We start from the raw sequence: 13,831 nt of genomic DNA, 5'->3' as shown, positions 1-13,831 counted from the left end.
GCTACATTTATGAGCTGGGCTTCTTTATTACTTATTAGCAGTGTAGTTTCCCTCACCCTTTCTAAGCAGTACAGAATTAGTCTACAAATAATGCAGACTAAATAGTGATTAATTTTAGCCCAATTAAATTCAGTATTTCTGTACTTCAATGAGGCATAAGCCTCAATCTCCCTAGATTCCTCCCTAAGAGGGACTATAAGGAATGAACTACTATCTCTGATGTTTCTTTTTTTCTTTTCTTTTTCTTTTTTTTTTTTTAATACTGGAGAATGTCTACTGATAAGTATACTTATTTAGGGATTAGCTAGATTTTTATTTTTAAAAGAAATGTGCCATGCAAATTTGATATGACAGATTCTTCTCAAGCCAGAAAATAATCTTTCTATTTAATAAGAATGAATACAACAGCAAAGCTAACAAATGAAAAACTTTTCTATTAGGGTGATTAAAGACAAAAGATATTCCTTACATGATTTCATTTTCCAGATTTATTTTACTCATATTTCTGGATTTTATTATTAATGACCATTATTCTATTCAATAGTAAAATACAATTGCTTTGCCTGAAATGATGGCAATGAAAGCAATTAAACTAATATCATAATTTGGCCCAAGGCTTAGAACCAACTATTCTGAAGAAATAGAGAGTAATATCTCTCTAAATCATTGAGCCTAATCGAAAGTTTGAGCTTTAAAGAATAAATTATTTTATCTAAAGATTATCTTTATATAAAAAGGTCATGGTACCCATTTTTTAAAATTTATTTTATTGTGCTATACTATTAGTTTGAGAGATTTAAGTAAGAGACCATCTCCAAAACTGTATACTGTAAAATTAGAAGAAAGAACTGGAGAGGTTAAATAAGCTCCTAGTGGTCAGACAAGTGGAAAAATTGCAAACCTACAATTAAAATCACTGTACTTTGATCATAAATCTAGTGTTCTTTCCATAGTAATAAATTGTCTGCCTGGATCAAAATAACATTAAAATATTTAGGGTCAAGTTTCTAAGTGATAATACCAAACCAAATTGTGAATTTATGTTTTATTTCTTTTAATATGTGAAAATGGTTGTAAACAAAGCCATTGTGCAGTGTTCTATTTTTTTTTTTATTATCCTTCAGAATTTGAAGTATGATAGTCCCATTGAATGAAGAAAGTTCTCCATTCTTATCTAAAGAGATTGTTTCCTTGGAGGCATCTTTTGGTTTTCTTACTGTTCTGTATTCTACTATTTTTTGGCATTAGAACTGAAATGAATAATCCTTTATATATAAAGAACATATTTCCAGAATGTCCTATTCATTTGCATTAAGATGAAGGAAGTATAAAATCAATATTATTTTAAAAAGGGAAAAGAAATACTTGATTCTTTTATCTTAAAACTTGGTAGTGTGAACTGAGAAACATGGGGGAGAGGGGTATGTTAACATTATGAAATGAATCCAGTCTGTAGAAATTTAGAATGATTTCTGCTATCCTATTTTATCACATTAGAGTTGAATGGAATGTGCTATATTATTCATAATGGTATTAATGTAAAGGAGTCATAAAGAACCTGCAACAATGAGGAAAAGAGTACATATCATGGAGGCTCCATTTAAAGTATAGTCTTGTTTGAATTTTTCATTTCAGTATTGAAAGATAGATTACATGTTGCTATCTACATTTATTTCTAATACTGATCATTTCTAAGAGCACTTACTGACATTTCCCCTTATAATATTATAACAACTCATTAAAAACTACAAATAAATGTGTCTAATAAAAGACTTTTATAATGATCAATCATTAAATAGGTTAAATTGTACAGTAAATAGGTTCTATGTTAGACTTTATCCCAGGAAGCTAATTAAAGAGTACCTATTACAATTTAATAAGATTAAATTAAAAGGCTTTTCATAGTATGAGAAAAATAATTTCAAATGCTTTCATGCAAAGGTCAGTTGTGATTTAGCAGTAGAGAAGAATTATATTTTGTTTATAATTATATATTCAAAGGGATAATCATTTATATATGTGATTTTTATATGTTGATAGGGAGTAAAGCACCAAAAGAACAGAGAAATTTACAACTGTTGAAAAAATTGAGGGAAAGAGAAAAATAATAATATGATAAATAATTCTAATCTCTAGAATTTAAAGTGATAATTTTTAAGATAAAATTTCTTTTTCTACATAAACTTCCAAGTCATTTATGAAATCCAGTCACTCTGCAACTTTACTGCCAAAGCTGGTTTTACAAATACTGTAGTCAAATCTCATGTGGTTTATGAATTATATAACTGACTTGACTTACAAAATATTTAATATCAAAAAACATAGTCCTTATTAAATTTCTTCAGTGACTTTTCGCTGAACTGAATGATTTCAAATCTTTCAAATTTCACTGTGTTTTTTGTTGTTATTCAGTCATTTCTGACTCTTTGTGATCCTATTTGACAAAGATATGGTTTGTTGTTTCCTTCTCTGGTTTATTTTACAGATGAGGAAACTGAAGCAAAAAGAGTTAAATGATTTGCCCAGGGTCTTACAGCATATAACTATTTAAGATGAGATTTGAACTCAGGTCTTTCTAATTCTATGGCTGGCAATCTATTGATTGAATCACTGAATTGCTTTTTATTGTTACATAGAGTATTTCTAAAATTTTAAATAAAGCATAAAATAAAGCATAATACATTATACAAGGAGTCAATAAAAATAAACCCTTAGTGAGTTTCCACCTCAATTTAATCACATCTCTAACACAAACTATAAGCAATATTTTTTTTACATATTTATAGAGTTGTGGGATTTTCCCAAATCCTAAAGGATTCCTCACTTAAGATTGAGTGCTTCATTTTTTTTTTTTTTTTTAGAAGAGACTAATTAGAAAATATCCTAAGGCTAGGAAATTAACTATCACTGTCTGTTTAGTTTATTGATTAATTCATCTGCGATGAGAGGTAATACCACTCTTCTCATTTTCTTTATATGTCTTCTAATTTTCAAACATTTGAATTGGATTCATTTTCAAGTGTTTTCAAGAAAAAAGGATAAATATTTAAGAACAAAAAATTAGCAAAGGCAGTTTTCTTTTCTTTAATATTTTATTTTTCCCAATTATGTGTATGTGTGTGTATGTGGGGGGGAGATTGACACTCATTTCTTGAATTGTGAGTTCTAAATTCTCTTTCTTCCTTCTTTGAGATGACAAGAATCTGATTTAGGTTATACTTGTCCATTCTTTGCAATAAATAAATAAATAAAATTATATTAGTCGTGTTGTGAAAGAAAACACAGACATCCCCATATCAATAAAATGCAAATATATATATATATATATATATATATATATATATATATATATACATATGTGTGTGTGTGTGTGTGTGTGTGTGTGTGTGTAGAGGTTTGAAACTCTTGAGTCATTGCACTGAGGTTGGTTCAAGCATGTAGGGCTAATTCCTGATTGGACAATACTCTATGGGTATATGCTTGGAAAATGGTCCTTCCCACTATCTGTGCTGGCTCAATGATTGGTGTATACAGAGGATTGTGGGAGGGACTAGGGGGTGGAATAAGACTAGCCAGAGTCACTTTTTGCGGTAGACAAGGAAGAAGGTGGTTGTGGAGATTCTCTTCCATCCCCTTCACTTCTATCCCTAAAGACCAAGAATAAAGACTAAGGACTTTTGCTTTTCCTGACTCCGGCTGATTCTGAGGTGTCTGGGGTCATCGTGTGTGTGTGTATGTGCGTGCGTGTGTGTGTGTGTGTGTGTGTGTGTTAAAGGGTGCTTCAATTTGTATTTAAATACCAACAATTTTTTCTCTTGAGAGGTATAGCATTTTTCTTCAGAAGTTCCTTCAAAACTGTCTTGGATTATTGCATTGCTGATAATTACTGTCATTTATGGTTAATCATCTTACAACATTGGTATTATTGTATCCAGTGTGCTTTTGCTGTTCATTTCACTTTGCATCACTTCATATAGGTCATACTAATTTTTTTGAAAACATTTCAATTATAAATGATTTTTTAGAAAAGTAGCATTCTAGAGAAACTAGATGGTATAGTAGGTAAAACACTGGCGCAGAAGTCAGAAGGACTTGAATTCAAATTCAGCTTTAGATACAACACTTACTAGTTCTGTGATACTGAGCAAGTTACTAAACCCCAAATACTTTGCCAAAAAAGAAAAAAAGAAAAAGAAAAGAAAAGAAAAAAGAAAAGTAGCATTCCATCACAACTATATATTTCAACTTGTTCAGTCATTCATCTTTTTATGGGCACCCCCTCAATTTTTAACTCTTTGTCACTACAAAAAAAGAGCACATATCTGTGTCTTTATATATGTGTGTATGGTTTGAAAAAAAAAATCTTTTTAAAAAGTTTATATTAGAAAAGGAATCCAGTCTGTAGAAATGAAGAATTATAGTGTACCTCATTAGACTAAAATTGAATATTTGTATTATTCATAATGGCTTTAATGTAAAAAAAGAAGTCATAAAGAATCTGCAGTTATGAGAAAAAAAAAGAGTACAGGATCCGCAACATATCATATAGATATAGATACACATATACATATATGTATGCATGTATGCACACAGACAATAATAGATTGTTTTCCTTCTTTAAAAATCTTTTTGGGATATAGACCTTATAGTGATTGTCGGATTACAAGGGATCATAAGGTATTAATCCTTTTATAACCTTTTATAACTTATTATAACCTATTCTTTTGGGAATAGTTCTGAATTGTCCTTCAGAATGAATGAATCAGTTCATAACTTTACCAACAGTGCAGTAGTGTCCTAATTTCCCTATACTCATCTCCTCATTTTCTTTTTGGTTATATTAGTAGATGTGATGAGTATGGAGTGGCGTATCAGTTATTTTAATTTGCATTTCTCTAATCAATAGTGATTTAGAGGGGGAATTTAATGACTATAGATAGATTTTTTTACTTCCTTTAAAAATGGATTCACATCATTTGATCATGTTTTAATGGGGAAATGGCTCTCTTTTATTAAAAAAAATGTCATTCAATTCTCTATATATTTAAAAAATGTAAATTTTTTTCATAGTTGATTGTATGTCCCTTCATATTATTTTCCTTTTTATTTATCCAAAATTTTGTGCACTTTCACCCTGTTCATCCTCAAATTATTTTGCTTCTTAATGTTCCCTCCTTTCTATTATAGACTCCCCCACCTTATTTCTTATCCATTTCTTCTCCTACTTTCCTGTAGATTTAAATAAATTATTTATTGGGTGTGTGTGTATTATTGTCTCTTTGAGCCAACTACAATGAAAGCTACGTTCCAGCACTACTTTCCCTCAACTCATCCATTTCCTCCTCCACTGTAAAACCTCTTTCCCATTTTTTTATTGAGAAAATTCATTCTATTCTACCTTTTTTCTTTCTCCTTCCCCCAATGCATATGTTACCCATTCCCTAATTTTAATTTTTAAGTATTATTCCATCATATTCAACTCACACCCCATGCCTTCTGTCTATGGGTTATCTTAACTACTATAATGAGAAAATTCTTAGAAGATACAAGTATTATCTTCCCATGTAAGGATGTAATATAAGGTCTAATCTTATTTTATCACTTATGATATACATGCCCTGTTTACCTTTTTTGTGTTTCTTTGAATCCTGTATTTGAAAGCAAAATTTTCTATTCAGCACTTGTCTGTTCATGATGCACCCTTGAAAGTCTTCTCTTTTATAAAATATCCATTTTTCCCTCATAAAAGATTAAGCTCATTTTTTCTGGGTAAGTTATTCTTGGTTGTAATCCTAACTTTTTTGCCCTGTGAAATATTCAATGCCAAACCATCTGATCTTTTCATGTAAATGACGATAAATGTTGTATTATTCTAATAATTGGTAACACAATTTTTAATTTTTTTTTTCTGGTTACTTGAAATATTTTTTTCCTGGATCTGAGAGCTCTGGGATTTGACTATAATATTCTTGAATTTTTTTCTTTTTGAAATCTCTTTCAGGAGTCATCACTGATTTTTTTTTTTTAATTTCTATTTTACCTTCAAGGTAATAAAAGCACTTTTACTTGGTAATTTCTTGAAAGATGATGTCTAGATCTTTTTTTGGGGATGGCTTTCAGACAGTCCAACAATTCTTAAGCTATCTTTCCTGAATCTATTTCTCAGGTCAGTTGTTTATTCAGTGAATTATTTCACATTTTCTTTCATTTTTTTTCATTCTTTTGATTTTTTTTGTTTCTTGATTTTTCATTGAGTCACTAGCATCCACTTATACAATTTTAATTTTAAGACATTACTTTCTTCTATGAACTTTTTTACCTCCTTTTCTATTTCTCCAATTCTACTTTTTATGGAATCCTCTTCAGTGACATTTTTTTTTGCATTTTTCATCTTATATTTGACCAATTCTATATTGTAAGGAGCTATAGTCATTTAATTTTTATCCTTCTTTTATCATTTGGTCTCTTTTGAAAGGTTTTATTTGTTTCAGAAATGTTTTTGCCTCTTTTACCTAAATATTTACTCTTTTTTTGCCATGATTTTCTTGCATTACTTTCATTTCTTTTCACATTTTTTTTCCATTATCACTTCAAAAATCCATTGAGTTCTTTCAGTAATCGTTTTTTGGATCTGAGACCAATTCCCATTTGCTTGAATCTTTGAATGTATTTCTTGTGACTCTGTCATGTTTTGTTTGTGTTTTGATCTTCCCTATAGCATATTTATTTTTGGGGTCATTATTTGTTTGATTTTTGTTCATTTTCTCTGCCTATCTGATGTTGATCTTCCTACTAAAGTTGGGCTCTGTTTTTAGGGTATAGGGGGGACTGTCTAAAGTTTCAGCTATTTTGTGCTGTTCCCTGCACAATTAATTCCATGCATTTGTATGTTTTCATTCTTCAACCCAGATTTGCATATGGGCTATGCAACAGAGCCTTGAACTCAGTATCAGCAAAGGGATCTCTGTAACCTTTCTCTAAACAATTGTCTAACAGGTTTACTGTCTGTGATTTAAGGACTCTGGAAGCTGATGCTGCAGCTGCTGATCCAGTAACTCCCAAGGCCTGTTTCTTGTTGCTGGGGGACAGCCTGCACTGGACTATATTTCATTCTTAAATGGAACTTTCCTGCTGACATTATACATTGTACTAAACTGAAAAAAAAAAAAAAAAAGAAAAGTTTCATTTGGTTCTGTCACATCAGAATTCATTTTGAAATATTAATCAAAGTTCTTTGGAGAGGAATTTGGGAATGTTTAAGTGAGTCTCTGCCTTTTCTCCACAATCCTGGCTCTGCCCTAAAAAATATTAAACAGTGCACTAATTGGCAGAAGGGTATGAGGAAAGATGGCACTGACTCAGGGTATGAAGTGGTCTGTTACTATTATGCTGGTGAGGTTGGAAATAAGTACTATGGGCAGGGCCACCCGGTGAAACCTCATCACATCCGAATGACTCACAACTTGCTATGTAACTACACATTCTACCAGAAGAAGAAAATATACTGGCCCCACAAAGCCCATGTGGATTGGATGAGCAAGTACCACAATGGTGACTACATTAAGTTTTTGCACTATATCTGTCCAGATAATATGTCAGAGTACAGCAAGCAGATGCAGAGATTTAATATTGGTAAAGACTGCTCAGTGTCTGAGGGCCTATTTGAGTTTTGCCAGTTATCCACCAGCAGATCAGTAGCAAGTGTGGTGAAGCTTAATAAACAGCAGATGGACATTGCTGTGAACTGGGCTGGGGGCCTACACCATGCTAAGAAGTCTGAAGCTTCTAGCTTTTGTTATGTCAACAATATTGTGCTGGCCATCCTGGAGCTGTTGAAGTATCACCAGAGGGTGCTGTATATTGACAATGACATTCACCGTGGTGATGGTGGGGAAGAAGCTTTCTATACCACAGATCAGGTCATGATAATGTCCTAAGCACTTCCTGGGAATGGGTGACCCAGGGGCCTTGGAGCTGGCAAAGGCAAATACTGTGCAGTCAATTACCTGCTTCGAGATGGGATCAATGATGAGTCTTATTAGGCAATTTTCAAACCACTTATGTCCAAGGTGATTGAAGTATTTCAGCACAGTGCAATCATCCTGCAGTGTGGTTCTGATTCCCTGTCTGGAGACTGATTAGGTTATTTCAACCTTACCATTAAAGGTCGTGCCAAGTGTGCGGAATTTGTCAAGGGATTCAATTTACCCATGCTGATGCTGGGAGGGGATGACTACAATGTATCCAGGTGCTGGACATATGAGACACCTATGGCTTTGGATTCAAAGCTCCCTAATGAATTTATAATGAATACTTTGAATACTTTGGACCAAATTTCAAACTGTATATCTGCCTATCTAATATGACAAATCAGAATACAAATGATTAGCTGGAGAAAATCAAACAGAAGTTGTTTAAGAACCTTTTGTATGTTGCCTCATGCCCTGATGTACATATGCAACCAATTTCTGAAGATGAGACACAGGAAGACAATAGAAATGAAGAAGAGGAAGATCCTGACAAGTGCATTTCAATATCTTCTTTAGACAAGAGAATTGTATGAGAGGAGGAGTTTTCAGACTCAGATGAGGAAGATGAGGGTGGTTGGAAAAGAAAGGCAAGAAGGTCAAAATGGAAGAGGAAAAAGATTGAGAGCCAGAGGAGAAAAAAGCAAAGGAGGAGGAGAATACAAAGGAAAAGAAACCTGAGACCAGAGGGATAAAGGAGGAAACTAAGTCCCCTGAGCTCTCCAGCTTTCCTTGGGGCTTGCTACCCACACTTCCTTTCTTACCCCTATACCCTCAGAGCTTATATTTTCTGTCTTTCCCTTTATATGTAAATATATGAAATAGAACTGTTCCCAGAACACAGGAACTAGGAATTTTGCTATTGGCTGCCCAATTCAGTGCCTTTGTTGCCTTGCACATTCCAGTCTCAGGCAAGGGAATCCCTTTCTTTTCTCCTTTGTTGTTGTAAACACAACCTCTTGCCTGACTGTTTAGGGCCTGGGTACATTTTTTCCTGGATGAATTATTTTAAGATGGCATAGAATGTAATGCTCTGGATGTCTAGGTTGGGTAGCCTCCACAGTCCCCTTTTCTCCCTTTATGAACTTTTTTTTTTCTTTTTCTTTTTCCAAATTGAATTTGAAACTCAGTGAAGTTTTTTCAAGGATGACAGATGATGTGTGTCTGTCCAGCTTCCTCTGATGGTTCCTCTGAAACTTTAGGCACTTAGTCAACCACTACTTTTCCCTGTCCTGTAAGTTAGTAACTGCTCAAAGGTGCTATGCCTGGTTCCCACAGAGGCATGTGACAAGGATATGCCTTCTTGCTGCTTCATCTACCTTGTTTGCCAGGGAGCACTTTGTGCTCTCATAACTCGGCAGACTTCTAGGCTAAGGGCTTTTGGCTGCTTTTTCACTGATACCATCAAAAAGTCCCCTCTTCACCCTGGCCAGGGACTCACCATTGTTGACTGGGTTTGACAGAGCTCTCTAATGAACTTCCCTATAATGATTACTTTAAATACTTTGGACCAAATGTCAAACTGTATATCTGCCCATCTAATATGACAAATCAGAATACAAATGAGTATCTGGAGAAAATCAAACAGAGGTTGTTTGACCACTGAAAGTGGTCTGGGCTGGGATCTATGGTATGGTTTCCATTTTGAAATTATTATTTTTTGGAAGAACCTTTGACATAAAACTGTTACTTTTTTTAAAGGTACACTAATCTTAAAAAAAAAAAATCTACATTTTCTTGTTGCTGTTAAGTTATTCAGTCATTTCTGACTCTATGATTTCCGTGCACCAAAACGCATCAAGCCCTCCTATTATCTGCTTTCTTTTGAGTCAGCTCATCTTTGTTTCTATGACACAATCTATCCATTTCCTACTCTTACATCTCATCCTTTTGTCTTCAATATTTTCAAATATCATAAACTTTTCCAATAAGTCCTGTCTTCTCATTATGTGCTAAGAGTATTTAAGTTTCAGTTTCAGCATTTGACCTTCCAGTGAATAGCTTGGATTAATTTCTTTTTTGGTATTGAGTTTTTTGATCTCCTTTCTATCTAAAGGACACTCAAAAATCTTCTCCAGCATGATTATTTGAAAGCTTTAATTCTGTAGTTTTCAGTTTTCCTTATATTCCAACTCTCAAAAACATGTATTACCACTGGAAAAAACCATAGTTTTAAATATATAGACCTTTGGGGAAAGGGGATGTCTCAGTTTTTTAATGCGCAATACAGATTTTTCTATAACTTGTCTTTCAAGGAGCAATTGTCTTTCAATTTCATGGTTGCAGTCACTATTTTCAGTGTTTTTTGATCCCACAAATATAAAATATGATACTGCTTCCATTTATTTCCCTTTATTTGCTATTTTTTATGAAAATGATCATCAAGGTTTTGTTGTTGTTGTTTGTTTACTTGCTTATTAAGCTTCAAATCCTTTTTTTAAATTCCCTTTCACCCTCAGCAAGAGAATGTTTTTTTGCTATCTCACATCTAAGTGGTATCATCTGCCTATCTTAGATTGTAAAAATTTCTCTTAACAACCTTAATTCTTGTTTTTGATTCATGAAAACTAGCATTTTATATGATGTATTCTGATAAAAATAAGGTGACAATCTAAATCCTTACCATACTTCTTCTCCAGTTTTAAAACAATCAGTAATTTCATGTTCATTTATGACTGTTGTTTCTGGACCTGTATATCATTTCCTTAGGAAATAAGGAAAATTATCTGTTATTGCCATCAAAAAATGAGGACTTGCCATATTTTGTTGTGATCCACATAATCAAAGGCTTTATTGTAGTCCCTAAAGCAAAAATGGATTTGTTTTTTTTTGTTTTGTTTTGTTTTGTTTTTTTGTAACTCACACAGTTTCTCCACAATCCAGAAAATGTTGGTAATTTTGTCTTTAATTCCTGTTTCTTTGAAAACCAGCCCACTCATTGGGTAATTCTCCATTCATATTTGCCAAAGTCTAATTTTCAGAATTGATAAATATTACCTTACCTGCATCTGAAAGGAGCAGAATTGTTCACTAATTTCAACATTCCATGGCATTGCACATTTTTAAGATCATGATATAAGTGGATCTTTTATAATCCAGTAATCACTGTTGAATTTTCCAAATTTTGTGGAATATTCAATATAAAATTTTTATAGCATCATCTTTAGAAGTTTTACATAGCTCAGCAGAAATTCCATCATCTTTATTACTCTTGTTACTAATGCTTTGTAAGAGCCACTTGACTTCATTTTTCAGGATACAGGGCTCTAGATCAGTAACCACAACATTGTAGTTATCAGTAAGTTTAAGATTTTTCTTGTATACCTTTTTTGTTCTGCTTCCCCCCTTCTTATTTTCTTTTGCTTCTGTTAAATACTTATTTATGTTTTTTTTTAAATTATTATGTCCATTTTTGTATGAAACATTCCCTTGAGAACTCTGCTTTTCTTGAAGCAATCATATAGATTTTTTTTCCTATTTGTACTTTCTTCTTATGTTCTACCACTTTAGAACAATTTTCTTTAATCATTTATTATATTGTATCAAGACTTTTTGTTGTAGTTTTCAAGCATTTTGATTATTTTTATGTTTTCTATTCTTGATGTGCTCTCCAGATCACTTGTTTTTCTTATGAGTTGCTCCACATTATCTTCTACTTTTTCACTCTTTATATTTTGTTTTATTATTTCTTAGTCTCTTATAACTTCACTGGCTTTCCCTTGCCCAATTCTAATTTTCAAAGAGTCATTTTCTTCGTTAATATTTTCCCTCTTCTTTTCCATTTGGTTAACTTCCCTTTCAAAAATTTAATTTTTCATGAAGTGTTGTTTTTTTTTTTTAAGTTTTTCCTCAATCTCTCTCATTTGATTTAAAAGTTTTTTTTTTTTTTTTTAAGTTCTATGAATTTTTTTTTGGACAAGAAATAAATTGATGGAGTAGGAGAGACAAATTTTGCTTCAATAGCCTACTGTTGGATTCTTTCTCCTTGCCTACTCTTTTTTTTTTTTAATTTATAACAGCGTGTTATTGTAATTATCTCCACTTCTGAGGTCTGGGAGATGAAGCTTCTGACCTCAGGTTCTCAGAGTTCTCCTCTGAAATTATAACCAAGAAATTTACTCTCCTGTAAGTGGTTACAACCAGCATTTCTCTGGATCCACTTCTACTACACTGGTTTGGTGTGTGTTCCTTTCACCCAGTCTGTGTCTTGACAAAACATTGATAAAGGATCAGAAGAGTTTCCCTCAGTCTTCTGCACAGATGTCCAACTCTCCACACTGTTCATAGGGGAAATTTTCTGTGGCTAGATCTGAAGCCACCTCCCAATCCGGCTAATCCTAGTACTCACCACTTGCTGTTTCAGTGGAACTAGCCTAGAGAATTTCATATTTTATTAAAGGATAAACCTCAGTCCTGGGATTTTTCTTTGGTTCTTCTCTGATTATTTCAGAGGAAATCACTGTTTTTCTCCAACTTATTTATTTTTACTGCTCTATTTTTGCCCTGAGATGCTATTTTGTCTTATTTGGGGGAAAATCTGGAGAGTTTTGAATTTTCTGACCCTACTCAGCCATCTTCCCAGAATCCTCTGAGTCTTGCTTTCTTAATATACTTTCATATTCCCCAGTTGGGGATAAGTGGAATGAAGGTATATTTTAATAGAAGATATTTGATTTTATTTATAAGCTCTACTCCCTGAATGATATCTGGGACAGGTATTTGGCAGTGTTGGTTTATGGCTGGCACTCTCCCAATGCTACATAAAAACTCTTTAGCTGCACACAAAATTTAATTTGTCACAATATAGTAAGAGTCACCCAAAGCATTTAATCATACCTTACATTACACAAATATACTGACTTCAACATTTTAAATGTGTGCACATAATAAAATCCAATTTCAATTCAACTAAGTCTTTGTGGTTTAGTCTTTCACCCTTTACATGAAAATTTTGAATCAATGAATTGATTTCATGAAATTCTTAAGCAAATACACCCTCAATGGCATTGTAAAATCACAATGGAGTTTCTTACATTAAGAAATGAATCATCTATCATAACATACCTCTTTGGAAAACTTTCAAAACTGACTCTGAGAAGACATAGAACTTCAGTATAATATATCTCTGAAATTGTAATATTAACTTATTTTAAATTGAAAGAGAAAATATTCCATTCTCATTTTTCTTCATTCTGAAATTGTTTTGAATGCATGACAAAAATGCAAGAATTCTGGCATGAAAAAGATACATATTGCTTTTTAGGAATTTGATGTAAACAATAATACATTACTTTGATATGAGACCTTTTGCCTTTACTTCCATTCCTTCCTTTTATAGTAAACTTCAGATATTGTCTGGGACTGTTTAAAATAGAAATAAATATTTAAAACACTCAGAATAATACATTCACTTTCATAATTGTAAGAAATATGAAATAACATATTTGGATGCATGTATCAGATTTTCCTTATTCCTAGAAGATTCGTATTTCTTTTCATATGAGTATAGGTTAGGATTTCAAATTGTTGATCCTGTCACCTTCTAAACACACTGATCTTTTTATCATTAGTACATCAAAATTTTATATATTTTATCCCATCTTTAATCTTTTTCCTAACAATTGCTCTAATTGCCCTAACAATTATAAAGGTAAATTCCATAGAATTAAACAGTTAACAATACTTGTTTTCCATAATATCAGCAAAAGAGAAAGTAGAATATTATTAGACTAATTTTAGAGATGAGGATGGTGAAATTTAGAAAGGTTAAGTAACCTTTTCGCAATCATGTAGCAAATGATTAG

The 13,831-nt window shown here is 32.5% G+C and overlaps 2 pseudogenes; both read left to right on the top strand.

Annotated features, from left to right (window-relative positions):
• Window positions 1-7,117, top strand: part of LOC111720170 — a 75,289-nt pseudogene extending 68,172 nt beyond the window's left edge.
• Window positions 7,118-7,337: 220 nt separating this feature from the next.
• On the top strand, window positions 7,338-8,389 carry LOC100915161 (annotated as a pseudogene).
• Window positions 8,390-13,831: the final 5,442 nt, after the last annotated feature.

The sequence above is a fragment of the Sarcophilus harrisii genome, chromosome 3 (genome assembly GCF_902635505.1).
Source record: "Sarcophilus harrisii chromosome 3, mSarHar1.11, whole genome shotgun sequence".
NCBI lineage: Eukaryota > Metazoa > Chordata > Mammalia > Dasyuromorphia > Dasyuridae > Sarcophilus > Sarcophilus harrisii.
This window is presented reverse-complemented; position numbering and strand designations above follow the sequence as displayed.